This window comes from Crinia signifera, chromosome 8 (genome assembly GCF_055691185.1).
Source record: "Crinia signifera chromosome 8, ASM5569118v1, whole genome shotgun sequence".
NCBI lineage: Eukaryota > Metazoa > Chordata > Amphibia > Anura > Myobatrachidae > Crinia > Crinia signifera.
The window spans coordinates 44,509,977-44,529,436 of NC_139224.1; the positions used below are offsets into that span (position 1 = coordinate 44,509,977).

At 45.4% G+C, this 19,460-nt stretch overlaps 1 long non-coding RNA gene across 1 annotated transcript; it reads left to right on the top strand.

Annotated features, from left to right (window-relative positions):
* Positions 1–5,239: 5,239 nt before the first annotated feature.
* On the top strand, positions 5,240–12,903 carry LOC146026998 (uncharacterized). Its single transcript, XR_014454618.1, has 4 exons — positions 5,240–5,346; positions 5,846–5,867; positions 7,901–7,918; positions 12,834–12,903. It is a non-coding gene; the product is annotated as an uncharacterized LOC146026998 (long non-coding RNA).
* The last annotated feature ends 6,557 nt before the right edge of the window (positions 12,904–19,460 follow it).

A 19,460-nucleotide genomic window follows, 5' to 3' on the forward strand; every position in this document is an offset into this window, starting at 1 on the left:
AGAAGTGCAGTGCAACCCACAAAACCGATGACAACTATAAAATCAAAAGGTTTTTTTCATTGTGGGATATGCTTGGGGTGCAGTTCTGTACAAGGGCCTCCCTCTAAAATCACAGAAGTCTCCATTAATCAAAAAGATTTTAAGATTAGGGATTTTGTAACGTGCAATAGTAGCAGTGTAGTTTATGCCATCAATTGCAAATGTGGTTTATGGTACATTGGACGCACCTCCAGGCCACTTAAAGTGCGCCTGGGTGAACACCTTAGAAATATTAGAAAAGGTGTTACAACTCATGCACTGTCCGAGCAACGGTATAGCCAATTTCTGTGGTCTAAGACAGATCAAAGAAAATTGGAGACAAAAAGGGTTAGCCAAACCACTTGCTAAAGCAGAAATGCAAATGATCTATGACTTAGGCACTTTAATTCCCCATGGGCTGAATTCGGACTTTGAAATAAAATGTTTTTTTTTTTATAGTTTTTATAGTTTTACTGATATATCTATTTTTTATGTGGTTTTATATTTATATATTGCTATTCTCAAATATATTTATATGTATATCATTTTTAGAAGGAACCCATGGTTGTACTACAGTACGAGTCTGCAAAATTAAGGAACGTCCACGTAAAGAACATCACCATAGCAACCCAGAAAGCGTGATGAACCTAGTGGATGAAAGCCGGAAGTGACGTATCGGCTCCCGAACATACACCTGAAAGGGAGCACGATCGCGGTTACACCCGGAAGGACTACAATGGCAGCCGGACGTCCTGCTGCGTCAGGACACGGCGATTGCCATAGTAACCCTGTCAGCCAATGGCGGCTAACAGGAAGCCTGTATGCAGGCAATGGATTATGGGACTTGTAGGAATTCACTAATTAGAATCCAGCCTGGCATACGGGACAGGGTATATAAGGAGTTCACATGCCGTGGACTGGTACACCTTGAAAAAGTCCTTATGAAAAGGAAGAAACGCGTTGGTGAACTGGGCAATTGAATTCCTCACTGGTTGGCGGACGGAGAAAGCCGGGAGACGCTGTGGTAGAACTTGGACATTGTCACATGCGCATTTGGGACTGTGCAATAGTCAGTTCCCACGACAGCTGGTAATTCTTCATCTATACCTACATTGAGGATTGTTTATGCACTAAGAGCACTTTCAATAGTGCTGCATAAGAAGCATACATTTTTATTAATTGTTTTTATTGTATATGAATTTTATATGTGCATTAAAATAGAAGTGTGGATTTGAACGTACTTCACTATTGCACATTTTGTTTTCTTGCATGAATTCTATTCATTCGGAGGACTCTCTGCAAAAGGAAGAAGTGGAGCGCCTGATAATTGTGGTTTCTATTTTTTGTTGGTGTTGGTGAAGGGTTTGAGGGACCTATTAAAACTACGGGTACTCTTTACCTAGAACGGCGCCCATCGCGGGCATCGCATGTACATCACATGCCATTATAATGGCATGCGATGCGACCGATGCGATGCCCGCGATTTCACATAAAAATGCATGTTAAAATGTAAATCGCGTCGGTCACATCGTATGCGACCAAAAATCGCATGCGATGTGACCGACGCGATTACCGCGATTTGACATAGGGAACAATGTTAAATGGCCCAATTGACCCGATTTTACATAGGGAACAATGTTAAATGGCCCACAGAGCCCAAATAGCCACCCTCAAGTGTGAAATGGCCCCCCCAATTGTTAACGCCACCCCACGATCAACCCGAAGCGTGGGGAGCGGTACGCGTCCTCCGACCTTTTCATACCCACACTATCCACGTCGGCGTGGAGTTGAGAATATAAAGTTTGGCGAGCGGACGCGGATACCTGTGGCGCCTGCGAGGGGATGCGGACACCTGTGGAGCCCGTGAGGGGACGCAGATACCTCGCGGGGCTCGCCGCGCTTCGGGCTCGGTGGCTCGCTGCGCTCGCCACACTTTCTATTCTCAACTCCACGCCGAAGTGGATAGTGGGGGTATGAAAAAGGTGGGAGGACGCGTACCGCCGCCCCTCGCGGGCTCGCTGCGCTCGCCACGATTCGGGTTGACGTTGATCATGGGGTGGCGTTAACAATTGGGGGGGCCATTTCACACTTGAGGGTGGCTATTTGGGCCCTGTGGGCCATTTAACATTGACCCTATGTATAATCGGGTCAATTGGGCCATTTAACATTGTTCCCTATGTAAAATCGCATGCGATTTTTTGGTCGCTTGCGATGCGACCGACGCGATTTTTTACCTTGCGATGCCCAAGATCCAAATCTTGGGCGCCGTTCTAGGTAAAGAGTACCAAACTACGTGTATTGGCAGCTCCAATTGGGCCGCTTGGTCTTTCTATCTAGTCTTGTTGTATATTGCACCCTACACCACTGCTAGGTCAACACAGGAAATAGGTCAACATGGTCATTAGGTCAACACACGCATTGTGTTGACATGGAAAAGGTCGACATGAGTTCTTCATGTTTGTTTGTTTTTCTTAAAAAAAAAATGTTTTGTTTTTTTTAGTTTTTTTTGAGGATCCTGGCCATGTCCTGTATAGTGTGGCAACCAATGTGACATAAGCCTACTGCAATATCTACAAGACTTATACTTCATCAGTCACAGGGCCAGATGCACCAAGCTTCAAAAGTGATAAAATAGAGAGTGATAAACAACCAACCAATCAGCTCCTGCCTGACATGTTTCAAACACAGTCTGTGACATGGCAGGTAAGAGCTGATTGGCTGGTGGTTTATCACTCTCCATTGTATCACATTTGAAGCTTAGTGCATCTGGCACACACACATCTATTTTCCAAATTATGGAAAAAGCAAAGTCAGAATTCGGTAATAATGGGGAACAATGACTGTGCCTCTTCTCCTCAGATAACTTCATACACCCACAGGCATTTTTATTAAGGCAAAAACTTGGTCACCTCATAGGCTTTTTTTTTTTACTAACATTTATAAACTGAGGGAACAGTAGAACAAATACCGAACAAGAAGTCTACAGGAGCTGTGGAGGGACAAAATTAGCAACAAAGCATAACAATAGTAAGGGGCATGCAAATATACTGTCCTGTTGTACTGTTGTAAAGAATGACACTCATCTTGATTATTGCTATGTTATCTAGATATTTGTGACCTGTACTCTGTCCTTATTGTCTTATCTGTGTTCAAAGGCTGACAGATTGTGGTAGTAAGAAAAGGGGAGTTGTACGGAAGGTGATATAACATTTATTTATTTACAGTTTCTTATTTATTTACAACATTAAAATAATTAGCATATGGCTAGGAAAAAGTGCAATGAAGTATCTCTGATTTTATATGGAAATAGCAATAATAAATTATAAATATAATAAATACGCTTGGCTTCTGGAGTTTGGCCCCCTCCTTTGTACAGCTGCTATATATAGCGCCTATCAGTTCAAATCTTTACTAATCCTCCAGATTGTGGTATTGAGCCTCAAAAAGATCAGCACAGTATATCTCATGTAATCCAAACCTTTCTCACATTTTGTATATCAGAAGCCTGTAATGGGGCCTACACAGGGGGAAGATGTGAGGATGAGCATTCTGAGCAGTGCTAGATTGCTTAAGGTGCCCACACACTAGAAAGATCTGCGATCGTAAGATGTGCGCATAAATTAGCCTTGAAATCTTTTTTCTGTCCTAATCAAAAGATTTCAGGCAAGCGCACATCTTTACCAAAGATTTTTCTTAAGATCCCCTGTGCGTTCCTATGGATCTTTTGTTAAATCTTCTGATCTTTTGTGCAGCACGTAAGATCAGAAGATTCAGATAAAGATCCACGGGAGCGCGCATAGGACAAAAATCGGCCGATTTTCGACCGATTATCGGTAAACATCGGACGATATATCGGACGATTTATCGGAAATCGGCCAATCGGCCCAGAAATCGTTCTAGTGTGTAGGCACCTTTAGAACGCTCAGCATCGCTCAGCACAGGCATAGGCAAATGCTAAAGGTGCCCACACACTAGAACGATTTTTGGGCCGATTGGCCGATTTGCTCGCTCCCGTGGATCTTTTGCTAAATCTTCTGATCTTACGTGCTGCACAAAAGATCAGAAGATTTAACAAAAGATCCATAGGAACGCACACGGGATCTTAAGAAAAATCTTGTGTGGGCACCTTAATAGTAGTACTCAGATCTTCAAACACATAGAAGGTTATTCTGGTTGACTCGCAAGGCTGCAAATTTCGCAGCCTTGCTAGTCCACCAAACGCCGCCTGCACGACCACCCGCCCTCCAAAATGATTTCTACAGTGCTCGCAGACATAAGACACCTCTGTTGGTGTCTTAGGTCTGCGGACTCCCTGTGTGGAAAGTGGGTGGGCAGCTGACATCCGTTGACGTCAGCTGCCGCCCGCCCCACCAACCGTGTCATTGCCAACTTTCCATGGGAACGCCCAGTGTTTTAATGGGAATGCCCATGAAACGCTGGTGTTCCTATGGCAGTGACCTCTCACTGCCACTCCGCCCCCTGGCCAGCGAATAATAATTTTGCCGTGGTCGCTCGTACAATGCGGCTGCACATGCACATAACGGTGTAGTCGCACAATATTGCTTGCCTGCATGCAGGGGAGCGAATGGACCAGAACAGGATCCTAACACATTCTATACATCTACAGGTAGTCTGGAAAACATGAACCTTTGGGTTATAGTCTAAATGGCAGTCAGTGTTTCTGTAGGCAGTCAATAGGTCCACAACAAATGGTTGACAACAAATGGTTGACATTGGCAAAATGTCACCCGAAGCAAAAGTTTGACATAGAAATTGTCGACGCACGATAAAGTTTTTCTGTACAATTCGTCATGTGAACCAAGAATGAGTGTACCTCGCTTGGGGACAGTTGCAGTCAGCACTCTTTACCAGAGCCCACGTTTATTGTAAAGTATGAAAAATTCACCACCAAGAAAAATATAAAAAATTTCAAAATAACCTAATGTTGACCTTTTTTGTGTCGTCCATTTTATTGTCGAATGTTGGCTGGTGTTGTCCTTGTGCATGCCGACCATTTGGTGTCAACCTATTGACACCAAATTTGTTTATCTGGACACACTGTCGACCTGTCGGTCGCACACCAAACTGTTGGTAGCTCTCGAGGACCAGTTTGTCCCCCTCTGATATACAGCATCGTCACCATAATCTCCTTCTTGATGTCCTTATCCCACCAGCCCTAATACATAATTACTAAAGATTAATTCATTCAGTTTAAGACCTGTAAGAACCTGTCTCATGAATGAAACAGCAGCGTGAGCTGAGAACTCTTCCTGGGAGCCGCCGACACACACACTGCGAACATGGGCTGCGGAACATCTGCTGACATAGGTAAAATAATAGACAGTTACACATTTGCATGAACAAATATATTTTACTGACATGATGACTCTTGAGGCTCCCAATTACTCTTATCTACTGTGTACTTACATTTGCTACAAGAGCACTTGATATTTGGTTTAACCCTTTGAGTGCCAAGTGAATTTGTCAAAATAGGTGTAAAAATTGACAAGCATCGTAAATTCATCATATTGACCTGTATTGCTTACCATAGATTTTTTTATTTGAATTTATATAATGAAATGTGAGCGACGCTGGTATGTTTAGTGTATATTATGCACATCTCTCCCAGAGATGTTAGTACTTAAATGGTTAAAAGGTTTCCACAGACAAGCAATACTAGCCATATTGAATTAGTAAATATAGTATTGATCCTGAGAAATGATTGTGATAATTCCAATTGTTTGTTTATTTTAGTCATCATTTTGTTGTTTCATTATATATGGATAAAAGTAATGGAAACTACATTTTGTATTATTTTCTCCTTTAGCGCCACGAGAATGCAGAGACTGGTAAGAAGGTTACACACTACATTACATTTCCAGCATACCAATATTAGTAAAAGAGAAGTTAGAGATTACGTTAATTTACAGAAGTAGTATTTGACCATAAACATTAATATTCCAAAACAAGATGCACATTGTGTTATATACTAGGGGCGATATTTACTAATAGTCAAATTACTATTATTATTATTATTATTATTTTTATATTTTTTGTCATTATTATTTTATCCATTTACTTGTTTTTTTATTATTTTTTTTAATAATTTATTTTAATTGTATTTTATTTATTTTGGTGGATGTTGATAGATTTAAAAACTGACCTTAATTGATGCTGGACTTCCGGGGCTAAAATACACATTTACCAACATTTATAAAATAATTTAAAAATTAATCTGTCGGTAAATCTGTGTTTTACCCCTTGAACAGTGGTTCCCAAACTGTGTGCCCTGGCTCCCTGGGATGCCTGGGATGCCCCGGAGTACTTGCATAGGTGCCCTGGGTGGGTGGTCCAGAACAAATGGGATGCGGTTAATTTCCCGGCGGTCGGGATCCCGGCGGTCGGAATCCCGACACTGGAATCCCGACCGCCGAAATCCCGAAACTTTCTCCCTCCGTGGGTGTCCACGACACCCATAGAGGGAGAATAAAATAGCGTGCCGAGCGTAGCGAGGCACCGGGCCCGCTGCGTGGCGAGCGCAGCGAGCCCGCAAGGGGGGGCGATCCATGTCCCCCCCTTGTCGGGATTTCGGCGGTCGGGATTCCAGTGTCGGGATTCCGACCGCCGGGATCCCGACCGCCGGGAAATCATATCGGATCCGAACAAATATTTATGGTCAATGTAGAAGACAAAATCAGTGCTGGTGGCTGCCAATCATAAAATATTTGGACAAACAGAAGCAAATCTTGTCCCTCATCACATAATTAAATCTGGGGATGACACATAAACACAATTTATGTGATTGAATTTATTTATTTATTTATTTTTTTTAATTTCTCAATAGGAAGCTTTTGGCCTAGGGGTGCCATGGAAAAAAATCTGATAGTCTAGGGCGCAGTGATTCAAAATAATTTGGGAACCATTTACCTAGAAGCCTAATGGGGACTACACACATGGCTTGTGTGTAGGGGCCATAGCAATAGCGATGTTCGGGCCACGTGCGTTGCTATCGCCTCGGCGATTAATATCCAGCATGCTGGATAAATCTAGTGAGATCACCGGTCAGGGCCATTGTTCTCAGTGGAGAACACTGACCCTGACAGATCGCTCAGCACACATTGCTGTGTGCTGAGTGATCTTGCTGAGCATTCTGAGCGATCTAGCATCACTCAGAACGCTCAGCACACTCAGCAAATCTCCCCATGTGTAGGCCCTTTACAGTAAGAGGCTTTGGATGTACAAAATATGTGGAAGGTTTGCATTACATGAGAAACACTGTGCTGATCTTTGTGAGGCTCAATACGACAATCTGGAGGAAGCCGAGCATATGTACAGGTTGATTATCCCTTATCTGAAATGCTCAGGACCAAATGGGATTATTCCGGATTTTGCAATATTATATATATATATATATATATATATACTCACCAGGTCCCTTGGCGGTCCCTGACGTCCACGGTATCCCCTGGCGTCCACGGCAACCATCAGATTTGTCTTCAGTGGCATCCCTGGTCCCAAAAATGCATGGCACCAGCGATGCCGCGGCAATGCATCCTTGCGACCGGGGATGCCGCTGAAGATGAATCCCATGGCCGCCGTGGACACCATTGGATGAAGTGAGTATAAAAAAAGGTGCAGATTGGGGGTACAATAAATAAACGGTTTTCGGAATATTTCGTTTTTGAGATATCCGGATACGGGATACCCAACCGGTATAATATTTGTAATGTCATTATCCCAAAGATGAGTCACATAATAATGTTTTTATTTTCTAGTTCCCATCATCCATCAATCCTCTCCAAATCACTGTGTGACATTTTATTATGTTTTATGTTATTAGACACGTTATTTTATATTACTGACTATTTTCTTTCATTGACAGTAATGACAGCGAAGGCAGGTAAGATCATTATTGTGTGTCATTAACTGTGAAATTCTCTGCCACACAAGCTGTAACCCTTTAATTGATGTGATATAATTTAAAGTGGATCTCCCAAAAAGTAACCCCTTTGGAAGATGACGTATTTACGATATGAGAAATTCATACACATGATGACAGTATATATTTGCACCAAGCTGTAGGGTTTCCTCTGAAAACCTCTCAATACTTATGGAAAAGGTAAATTCAATCTATCACTTATTGCTACTTATACCCTTGGCTCCCAAAACTACCAGGGGTATAAATACCAATAAGTGATAGCATTCATGGTTTCTCAAACAGGGGCAGATATATTAAGCCTGGGGAAGTGATGTGTTATCACTCTCACTTTATCACTTCTCCAGGCTTAATAAATCTGCCCCTCAGACCGTAAGCACCCTAACAGCAGTGCTGGATTCCCCATTAGGCATGTGTGGTATGGCCTATGGGCGGCACCTGCTGGGGGAAGTAGTTTGTTTGCCCAGGGACATCCACAACATCTTTGTCTGGTGGCCAGCGGCCTTTAAGCTCTTTTACATTGGCTCCACCCATCCAGAGCTCCCACGGCATCTTCTCTTCATCTGGTTGGTGGCAGCCTTTTAGCTTTTTTAGGAGGTTGCTGCCCATCCAGGGCTTCTATGGCATATTCTATCTTCAGGAGCTCCTCGGTATTCCTCCTCCCCCATCAAATTGCCTCACCGGCTCTTTTATAGGCTAATATTAGGCGATGCAAGGGGCAGGGCGATGACGCGGTGAGCCATAATTGGCTCTCCTGGCCATCTTGGATTTTAAAAAATGGTGCAGCAGAGCTATTTTTTTAAAATCCAAGATGGCCATGGTGAGCCAAGCACAGCGAGCCTTGTCATTGCCGGCCCTTTGTACCAGCTAATATGAGCCTGTGCGTGGGAGTCCAACAGTAGAGGAGGAGCATTGAAGAACTCCTGAAGATAGAATATGCCGTGGAAGTCTTGGCTGGATGGCGACCATACAAAATAGCTTAAAGACTGCTGGCCACCAGTTCAAGGGGTGCCGGACAGGGTCCCGACAGTCGGGATCCCGACAGTCATTTACCCGACGTCGGGATCCCGACTGTTAAAACACCAACAGATGGGTTCCAGACGGCCACCGGCTATTCTCCCTCGTGGGGGTCCACGACCCCCATAGAGGGAGAATAGAATAGGTGGCGAGTGTAGCGAGCTACCGTGCCCGCAAGGAGGTTTGTTGCACTTACCATGCTGTCTGGGTCCGGCCAATCGGGATCCCGACGTCGGGCTAATGACTGTCGGGATCCCAACTGTTGGAACCCTATACCACACCCCAGTTGATGATGTCGTGGAAGTCCCTTGGGAGGCAGTAGCCATGCAAAATATTTTAAATTCTGCCACCCACCGGGCAAAGAGCAAGAAGATGCTTCACTCTCTTTCTCTCTTCCTCTCTCGCTCTCTCTCTCTTGTCTGGGGGGGACCTTACCCTTAAATCTGCCCCTGCCTAACAGTTCAGTTTTTAAGGCTATCCTTGCTTTTGCACATATAGTATATTCAAAATGAATGAGATGCTAATTAAGTCACATGTGCTTAAGAATGGATATATTGAAAAAATGGACTGGGTGTTTAAATACTGAGTTTAGGAGCCGCTATTCTAAACTGGTAACACTGAAATAAACATACTGCAAATGTCCAAACATTGCCTACGTAAAGGTAGTAATTTAGTTTGATTCAATATTTATGATAACTCGGCAGTTCTCTATGAACTAGTACTGTCCAGTTTTCTAAGAACTTGTACCATCTCCAAGGAATAAAGTCCTTTGAGGCTTAAGAAAAAAACACAATGAAAAATGCAATAATGTGCTATTACTCACATGAAATAATAAATTTTTTTCCCAGTTTAGTGTAATCCATGTTTTTTTATGCGCCACACCAACAGTTCATGTTTTTATGATTTCTGTGCAAACAGGTGGGATATTTTCAGACTGGTGCTGCTCCGTGCCTATGATTATTACTGATGAAATTGTCCATTTAGAGCAGAGGGTGACAGTGCCAATAGTTATTATGGTGGCCAGGCTATTTAGCATACTTTCCTTCTGGACTCTTGGGAGAATGGTCCTCGATCCCATTTATCTTTCTTTCGACGTAGGGTTGGCCATCAACCATCAATGGATAGTAAAACATCATGGTTTTGCCATCAATGTAGAGGTTCAATGTCGATTGGGTGGGATTGTATACTACGAGTCTAACATGGCTTATCCTCACTACCACATCACGTGTTTCAATGCCACACCTTACTCCTCTGACTGGGTCCTTGTCACGTGAACCAACTAGCAGCGCTCAGCAATAGTTTCTCATTAACAGATTCCTACCAATGACAGAGATCTTCCGATGGACAAAAGTAATTTAAAGTAACTACTGTGATTGCGGTGTGGTAGATGGAGGCTGATTTAGGGATGACCATCAAAGGGTCAACCAACGATGTTACCATAGCTGTGTTCCCTCAATGGTATGAATGCAATTTAATTTCCCCCATAAGATGAAGTCCAAATCATTCAACTATGAATTATTGCAGAAATACAACACATACTTTTTTATACATAGTACTAATTAATAAAGAATATGTCTACATTTTTTAAATTTTTTTTATAATTATATGCAAATATAGAAATACATTTGTGGTTGAAGCACCCTGTTAGCAGAGATCATCTCAAGCAGAGGCAGAACTCTGGGAGGCAATGGAGTCATCTGCTGCCGGGCTCCTGCTCCCAAGGGGGCACGTCTCCTCCCCCTGGAAGTTTAAATTAGTCATTGAAAAGCCAACGATATTGCTTCTGTGGCTGAGTTCTGAAATATTTGTTATTATGTTATCCCTATCTATCTATATATTGCCTCCAGGCAACTGGAATGAACTTACGCCACTGATCTCAAGGTCCACCTTCCCACCTGCAACAGGATCCTCATTTTGCTTTGCCATTTCCAGTGCCTATAGGGGAATCACTGGCTAATTTGAACCCCCTTCTGTCATCACAGAATTTACGCATGCACTGCTGGGGATGCTGGGAAGGATCTGGTTGGATCCCTCGCAGCAGGGGCAGAGCAATAGAACCGATAGAAGCAGCACCAATCTAAAAAGAGCATTGCCTGCCACATCCAAGCCCTTTAATGTATCACATTCCGTATTAGGTGCCAGCCCACAGAAAACTGAATTTTTGGAGGTTTGGCCACTTACTGCAGCTTGGCCTAAATGTTGGAGCATACAACAGGTCACATATATATCACAAAATAGACATTACGCATGGGCAGACTAGGACCTAGTGTATACTTCCACAGAGCTGGACACTCTTCACCGCAGGACTGGAAACATATCATCCCAAACCTGGACATTGTTTACTTTAGCAGGCCTTACATAAAGACTTGAAGACCGTATTTCTATATATTACTAATACACATTTCAGACAAAGAAATGAGACAGTAATTTGTCGGGGGAAGCTCGGATAACCCATGTCCTTTCTCTTTGTGAAATGGTGCACCTGGCTAAACTGCCAGGGCTTGGGCCCTGAATACCTGCTAGCTAGGACAGTTACACAGAACACAGACTGATTAGCATCCTTATTAATAGGTAAGTCATTGTCACTACCCATTAGTTAATAAAGTTATAGAGGCGTGAGGGACATTTGTTGCCATAGTATGCAGGTTTGTCTATAGCTGTTAGGAAAGCAAATGTGTCATTTTCCTTTATAATTATTGGTACTTGTTTCCTAGAACGGCCACAATCGTGAGTGATCGTGGCTCTTAATTAAGGGACACGATCCTCACGATGTGGCCGATTTTTAACAATTTTTTCCCTTTGATTGACAGAAATCGAGTCAATCGGTCGGTCGCGACCAATTAAAATCGGCCGCGATGCGACCGACCGATTGACCCGATTTTTCCATAGACTTCAATGTTAAAAAATCTTTTAACATTGAAATCGGGAGGATCTTGTCGGTCTTGTGCCATTATAATGGCACAAGATGAGATGGACTTGATTAAGTCCATCTCACATATGGAAAAATGATAAAAAAGGTGAAATGGGCCAATATGACCCATTTCACATTTTTTATGTGCCCGCCATGACCCCACGATAGACGTCAACCCGAAGCGTGGCGAGCGCAGCGAGCCCGCGAGGGGCGGCGGTGCGCGTCCTCCGACCTTTTCATTCCCCTACTATCCACTAGGGCGTGGAGTGAGAATAGAATAGTGTGGCGAGCGCAGCGAGCCACCGAGCCCGAAGCGTGGCGAGCGCAGCGAGCCCCGCGAGGGGACGCGTATACCTGTGAAGTTATACGCGTCCCCTCGCGGGGCTCGCTGCGCTCGCCACGCTTCGGGCTCGGTGGCTCGCTGCGCTCGCCACACTATTCTATTCTCACTCCACGCCCTAGTGGATAGTAGGGGAATGAAAAGGTCGGAGGACGCGCACCGCCGCCCCTCGCGGGCTCGCTGCGCTCGCCACGCTTCGGGTTGACGTCTATCGTGGGGTCTAGCCCACTTAGTAACATTTGGGGGGGCAATTGAAAATAATCAGGTGAAAAAAAAAAAAAATCGGGTGAAAAATCGGTCGGTCGGATCGGTCGCATCGCATGCGACCAAATCGCATGCGATGCGATCGATCCGATTTTTTATCTTACGACCACAACGATCTAAATCGTTGTGGCCGTGCTAGGAAACAAGTACCTAATTATTTTTTAATTCCTTTGCAAAGTTGGAATGATTAATTGAACAAACACCAGGACAAATGCATACTTTACAGGGGTTAACAGGCAATGACAAAGCAGAATGACATTGAAATGCTCATAGTACCACCTTGTGGCCATTACACTGAAGAGTCATGCTAATGTCCTAATTATTGTTACTTTTCCCATGTGGCACAGACCCCCAACCCAGATCACTCATGTAGCCCATGAGCCGGCAACTGATGATATGCAGGATGGAGTAAAAAGGTGGGTTCTATGCAAATAATTTTTCCCTACCTACAGTCAAACCTCCCAACTTCAATTGGTGGTCCGTGCAGCCCCAAATGTTGGGTCTGCGGCCTTCAAAATGTGTCACTCATGTGAGGCCACGCCCCATTTTGCCGCCGCTGCGTACGCACAGCATCTATTCCCTGACAAGCGGGTGGAAGAGAGGACCCCATGCACCTATAGTAGTTACGCCCTTGCTCCTTGGGATTCATCAGTTGACCTAAACTTCCAGAATCTACTACTGTAGTTGCTCTATAATCGCCATAGTGTAGCAGGTTATTTGCCTGTTGTAGATACATAGGGGTAAATTTACTAAGATGGGAGTTCTATTTCACATGGGATGTTGCTATGGGCAACCAATCAGAATACACTTATTTATTTAGCACCTTCTAGAAGATAATAGATAGTATCTTATTAGTTGCCCATAGCAACATCTCATCTGACATAGAAATCCAATCTTTTCCCCATGTTTATTTATTCAGAATAGTAACACTTGGATTTATCCAGGAGAGGAGGGAGCCCGGACAGAGGAGGCTGCACATGTTCCTATTTCCTCTCTGAAAATGCCCCCACATAGCTGGGAAGTATTCACCTACATCACCCTGCATGGGGCAATAAAATGTTGGGTTTTATCACACCTCCCAACTGCACCGCTTTCCGCAGGAACGTACCATTATTTTGAGGAATGTTCCGACCTCCCCCTGGGGCCAGCAGTGTCCCGTGGTGTGGGTGTGTGTGTGTGTGTGTGTGTGTGTGTGTGGGGGGGGGGGGGACAGTTTGGAGTCCCTGCTGCCACCCACTGGGCAGAAGCGCCAAAACGGGGGCATGGCCTAGCGTGAGTGATGCAATTTGAAGGCCACACCCACTTGTCATGAGGTCACGCCCTCAAATTGTGTCCGCGTGCCTGAGGTGCGCATGAAGGTCCCACCAGCGCTGCTTTGAAAATTGGGAGGTACGGTTTTATCCCCTATGAACATTGTTGACCTAATAAAACCGTGCCTAAAAATTACAGTTCTGAACATACTGTATTTACTGTTTGTATATTGTGGGGTTATTTAGACCTGATCGATGGGCTGCAAACTGCGCATGTGTATAGTTCGTAGCGAGCATACGTGAGGCCATCCTACAATTCAAAAATAAAACCCAGTGTCTTTTTTTGAGCGCTGGCCGTACGCAAGTTGATTGACAGTAATCCAGACTGCCAGGGAAAACGCAGGAGCTACTTGCAGGGCTGTGATATGTTTGCAAGCTCTTTGCAGCCTGCATGGGGCTGGATTTCACTTTGACAGGGTGGCAGCTATCTGATTGCAGGGCTCTGCAAATTTGCAGAGAATTGATCAGACCTGAATAACCCCAATTTTTGGATATTACTGTTTAGCCAGTATGTTACTGTGGGACACTGCACCCCTATGAATGTATGTACACACACTGCACACCCTGAAATACAGTATGACTCAGGATTAGTCAGGTAAATGACGTTGCTTACAGTATGTATTCATTAACGACTTCTCTGATCTTTATTGCACATGCTAACCGAAGGACAAGTGGTAAGAACTGGTACAATCTATTATGTTTGTGATCGCACATTTAATTATATATGAGTTATTAAATGCAAGTTTATGACTGTTTTTTTTTATATCACCCGGCATTATGAACCGGTAAAAAAGCTGGGTTTTTACCGTTTCTTTGCCGGGTTGCTGTGCAGTGTGAACAGGTTAATCAGGTCCAGTGACACGGTTCCCGTTCACACTGATGGAGGAGGCAGTGCTTGGAGCACTGCCGGTCCGCCCTGCTCCCGCATGACATCAGTGAACCAGCAAGAGAGAGCAAATTGCAGGGTTGCTTCAGGACTGAACCATTTTAAAGTCCTGTTGTGACCCTGCATTTTGTGTTCGGAAAGCGATGTTAAAGAATGTAAACTGTATGGGCCTGATTCAGAGTGAGCACTGCACCAGTTGCTGCAGTGTATCTTGTGGTTGATGGTTCCGCACAGGTCCAAATACTGCCTTGTGAACTTATTCAAACTTGCGTGATTCTGTTCCATTCATCAGCTTGGGAAAACACATACATGCACTGTAAACTAGACGTATATACATACTGTAATCACCTACTCTCCTGGAATGGCTATTGAATCTTGGGTGTTGCTGGAGGGAGGAGCGGCGCAGCAGGATGACATCACATGCTAGACGGGCAGACGCCGACATCGTGCCGGCCCCGGGTGGGAGCCACACAGACAAGTGAATACAAACAGTGCTTGCTAGCGATGTCCTCTGTCATACTGCATTTACAGATGATGAAGAATGTTGCAGACCATAGGCGTTAACAGGCATCGTCAGCGACATAGAGCGCACACATACACACACACACACACACTAGACAATGTGAATATTTTGGGAAGGGGGGCAAGTCTTCCGCATTTTCCCCACAGCCCCTGCTCCCCCCTTCCCCACGGTCGAAAACGACAAATTTTACCGGTCCGCGGGGAGGGAGTGGGGCTAAAATGACGCGATTTGCGTCATTTCACGTCATTTTAGCCCATCCCCCCACCCAAGGACACGAAAATTGATGCGGCTGTCTGTCATTCTGACGTCAGCCTCGCCCCGCCCCCAAAACGAAGCCTCTTCCCGCCCCCCTTTCACTCCTCTTCGTGCTTTTCCCGGAGAGGAGTTTGCAAAAGTCGGCAGGTATGGCTCAGACCCCAAATAATTGTTCAGCTGTTACCTGTGCATGTTACCAAAAACAAAAGTGTTCCTCAGTGGATTTTGTTTGTTATATCTTGCAGATAAAAGCAACGCTTAGAAGATTTGCAAATGGACAAAACCAATGTTTCAAAGTCGCAAACAATATGAGAACTCTAACATATATGCCCCCCAACTTCTGAGTATTTATTTTGCTAAAGTCACATACAGTATGCATGTATCAAATATATCACCATTAATAAACTATCATTTTTCTTAAATGCATTGCTGTATTAATTTGAGCTATCATCAGTAGGTGGCAGTCTCCTGCTAGTTATCACATACACTGTAGTTATTGTACGTGTATTTTACTGTAGATGCCATAAATGATGTTTGCCACAATTTTCCTGATTTTTGGCCTGAAAATTGAAAAATAATGATAATAACAATAAATAATAATAATAAAAATAAATAATAATAACAAAAAATCACCCAGCATTTTCCATTATAAGAGAGTGATGAGTATAATGGACTATTCCTAAGGATATACCGTCAACATGGTAAAGGTCGACATGCATTGGGTTGACCACTGAAGGTTGACACCTGAAACAGGTTGACATGCTTAAGGTCGACATGGATGGAAGGATGAGACACACGCCTTAGGTCGAGAATGGCTAGATCGACAGTCAAAAGGTCAACATGGATGTTTCACTTTCTTTTAGAGCTGACATTTGTCGACAGGCGGTATTTCATGCCCTACCATCCATTAGGGCGTGGAGAGAGAATAAAATAGTCTGCTGAGCATAGAGAGTGGCGGGGAGGCGCTGAGAAAGTGTGGGCGCCAGGGGTCTGTGGGGCTATGGTTACGCTGCTGCAGCGTCTGTGGCCGGGACTCACTGTTACTGGTCTGTGCCAGCTATGTGGTCCCGGCTCTCCTCGTTGCTTCTGCTGCAATGAAAATTGAACCTCCCAAAATGGCTGCCCCCTTACATAAAACAGTTTTTCAGGATGCTAGAGGAGGCGGCAGCCTCCTCTAGCATCCTTAACAACGGTCTGCTATAAGGGGCAGCCATTTTGGGAGGGTCAGTTTTCATTAGGAGAAGAGGAGCGCCAGACCGCGGTACAGATCCAGACCAAGAATGCGGCAGCGGTGGGGGCGGCAAGCGGCATGCGGAGGGGTAAGGGGGGGGGAGGGCGCCACTGTCGAAATCAGGGGGGGAGCATTTTTATTAGTTACGCCACTGGCCCTAAGCCATGTCGACCTTCAGGGGTCGACCCAATGCATGTCAACATTAAGTTGATTAACCCAATGACCCATACCTATTCCTAAGCCCCTGCGTAATATTGCACCAAACCAGTAATAATATTACATTACATTCCCACAGCATGTAGTGTTACATATTTGGAATGGGTGTGGTATAGGGGTCCGACAGTCGGGATCCCGACAGTCATTAGCCCAACGTCGGGATCCCGACTGGCTGGACTCAGACAGCATGGTGAGTGAAACAAAGCCTCTTGTAGGCTCGCCACTCTGCGCTCGCCACGCTGCGGGCACGGTGAATCGCTACGCGAGCCACCTATTCTATTCTCCCTCTATGGGGGTTGTGGACCCCCACAAGGAAGAATAGCCGGTGGCCGTCAGTGTAAATGACTGTCGGGATCCCGACTGTCGGGACCCCGTCCGGCACCCATTTGGAACACCCTTTGGGCACCGTGGAAGGTGCCACCGTGGCTGTGTGCAGATGAGTCCGTTTGGGCACCCTTTGGGCACTGTGGCTGTGTGCAGATGAGTCAGTTTTTCCCTGAAATTCAGAATCAGACAAATCAGTTTTTCAGGCTCTGTTAATGTGGAGGAGTTCAGCTTTGTTGAATTATCCAGCTGAATGTACAACTGAACGTATTATAGTTCTGATTTAGAAATATCATTTAAACCACAAATAAAAATAAATAAATAAATGCTAATGGACCAAGAAAATAAATATATATTTTCACAATTTAGTTTCTCACAATCATCTTTCAAAATAAAAATGTATATAAAAATTCACCAAATAGGCATCACATTCACAATTCCCGGACAACACAATAAGGACATGTAGGGTGACATTCTATGGGATGTGCTAAATGCGCGTTTTTTTTATCGCACCACTTCGCCCTTTTTAAAATCGCAAGATTGGCACGTTTTTCGCATATTTAATGAGATGCGAAAAACGGGCCAAATAGTGCGAATAGGTGCGAGGTGGTGCGATGTCTTTAGTCCTGAAAATGTGCGATTTTCATGTCTGAAAATCGCACGTTTGCAGGAAAGCGCAAATAAAAAAAAAAAAAAAAAAACGAGTGCGGGGTCCCCCGCCAGAGCATAACCAGCCCCGGGCTCATTGAGCCGGTGCTGGTGACATAAAATCATGGTCCCCGACAAATAGGGGTCCCCTTGATTTAATGAAACCAGCACCAGGCTCAAGGTCCGGCGCTGGTTCCCAAAATACGGGGGACAAAATGACTAGGGGTCCCCCGTATTTTAAGAACCAGCACCGGACCCAACCAGCCAGCAGGGTAATGCCACAGCCGGGGGACACTTTTTATATAAGGTCCTGTGGCCAAAGCATTAACCCCCTGGCTGGTCAGCATGGGCAGGGGTCCTGGGGAAGTGGGGACCCCCCCAATGAAGGGGTCCCCCCCCTCCAGGACTTACCAGCCCATGCTGAAAGTCCGGGGCTGTCCCCGATGCCCCTGGGCGGTGGGCATCGGGCTGATGGATAGTGTAAAAAAAAGAAGATAAACTATTGTTTTCTACTGGCGAACTATGAGTCCCAGCAAGCCTACCCCGCATGCTGGGACTTGGAGAACCACAAGTCCCAGCATGCGGGGCATTAAAGGGCCCGCTGGCACTTGTAGTTCTACAGTACAAAAAATAGTTAAATAAAACACACTGACACCCTGAAAAATAAAAGTTTAATACACACATACCACACAAACACTGATACTTACCTACCTTGAGCCCGTAGGTCGGTCCCTGGATCCTGGGTCCGGGCTCCGGGGCTCCAGGGCTGAACAGTCCGGTTCCGGGGCCTTGGTCCTGGTTCCGGGGCTGGTCCTGGGGTTCCGGGGCTCCAGGGCTGAAGAGTCCGGTACCGGGGCCTTGGTCCTGGTTCCGGGGCTGGTCCGGGGTCCAGGATCCGATGAAGTCCACAGGGGTACCTGAGGAAGGAAATCCTACTCACCTGGTCCCCGGCGACGACATCGGCATCCTCTCCGGCAGACGCGCTGCTCCCGGCTGCTGTGGTACCCGCTCTCGGACTGGAGAGGCGCAGAGATTTTCATCTTCCGCGCCTTTCCTCCGGATGATTCTATTGGCCGCCTAGCGGCCAATCAGGAGCCGACTTTCTTGGCTCCTGATTGGCCGCTAGGCGGCCAATGGAATCATTCTGAGAAGAGGCGCGGAAGATGAAACATCTCTGTGCCTCTTCAGTCCGAGAGCGGGTACCACAGCAGCCGGGAGCAGCGCGTCTGCCGGAGAGGATGCCGATGACGTCGCCGGGGACCAGGTGAGTAGGATTTCCTTCTTAAGGTACCCCTGTGGACTTCATTGGATCCTGGACCCCGGACCAGCCCCGGAACCAGGACCAAGGCCCCGGAACCGGACTCTTCAGCCCCGGAGCCAGGACCCAGGATCCAGGGACCGACCTACGGGCTCAAGGTAGGTAAGTATCAGTGTGTGTGTTATGTGTGTATTAAACTTTTATTGTTCAGGGTGTCAGTGTGTTTTATTTAACTATTTTTTGTACTGTAGAACTACAAGTGCCATTTAATGCCTTGTGGTTCTCCAAGTCCCAGCATGCGGGGTAGGCTTGCTGGGACTCAT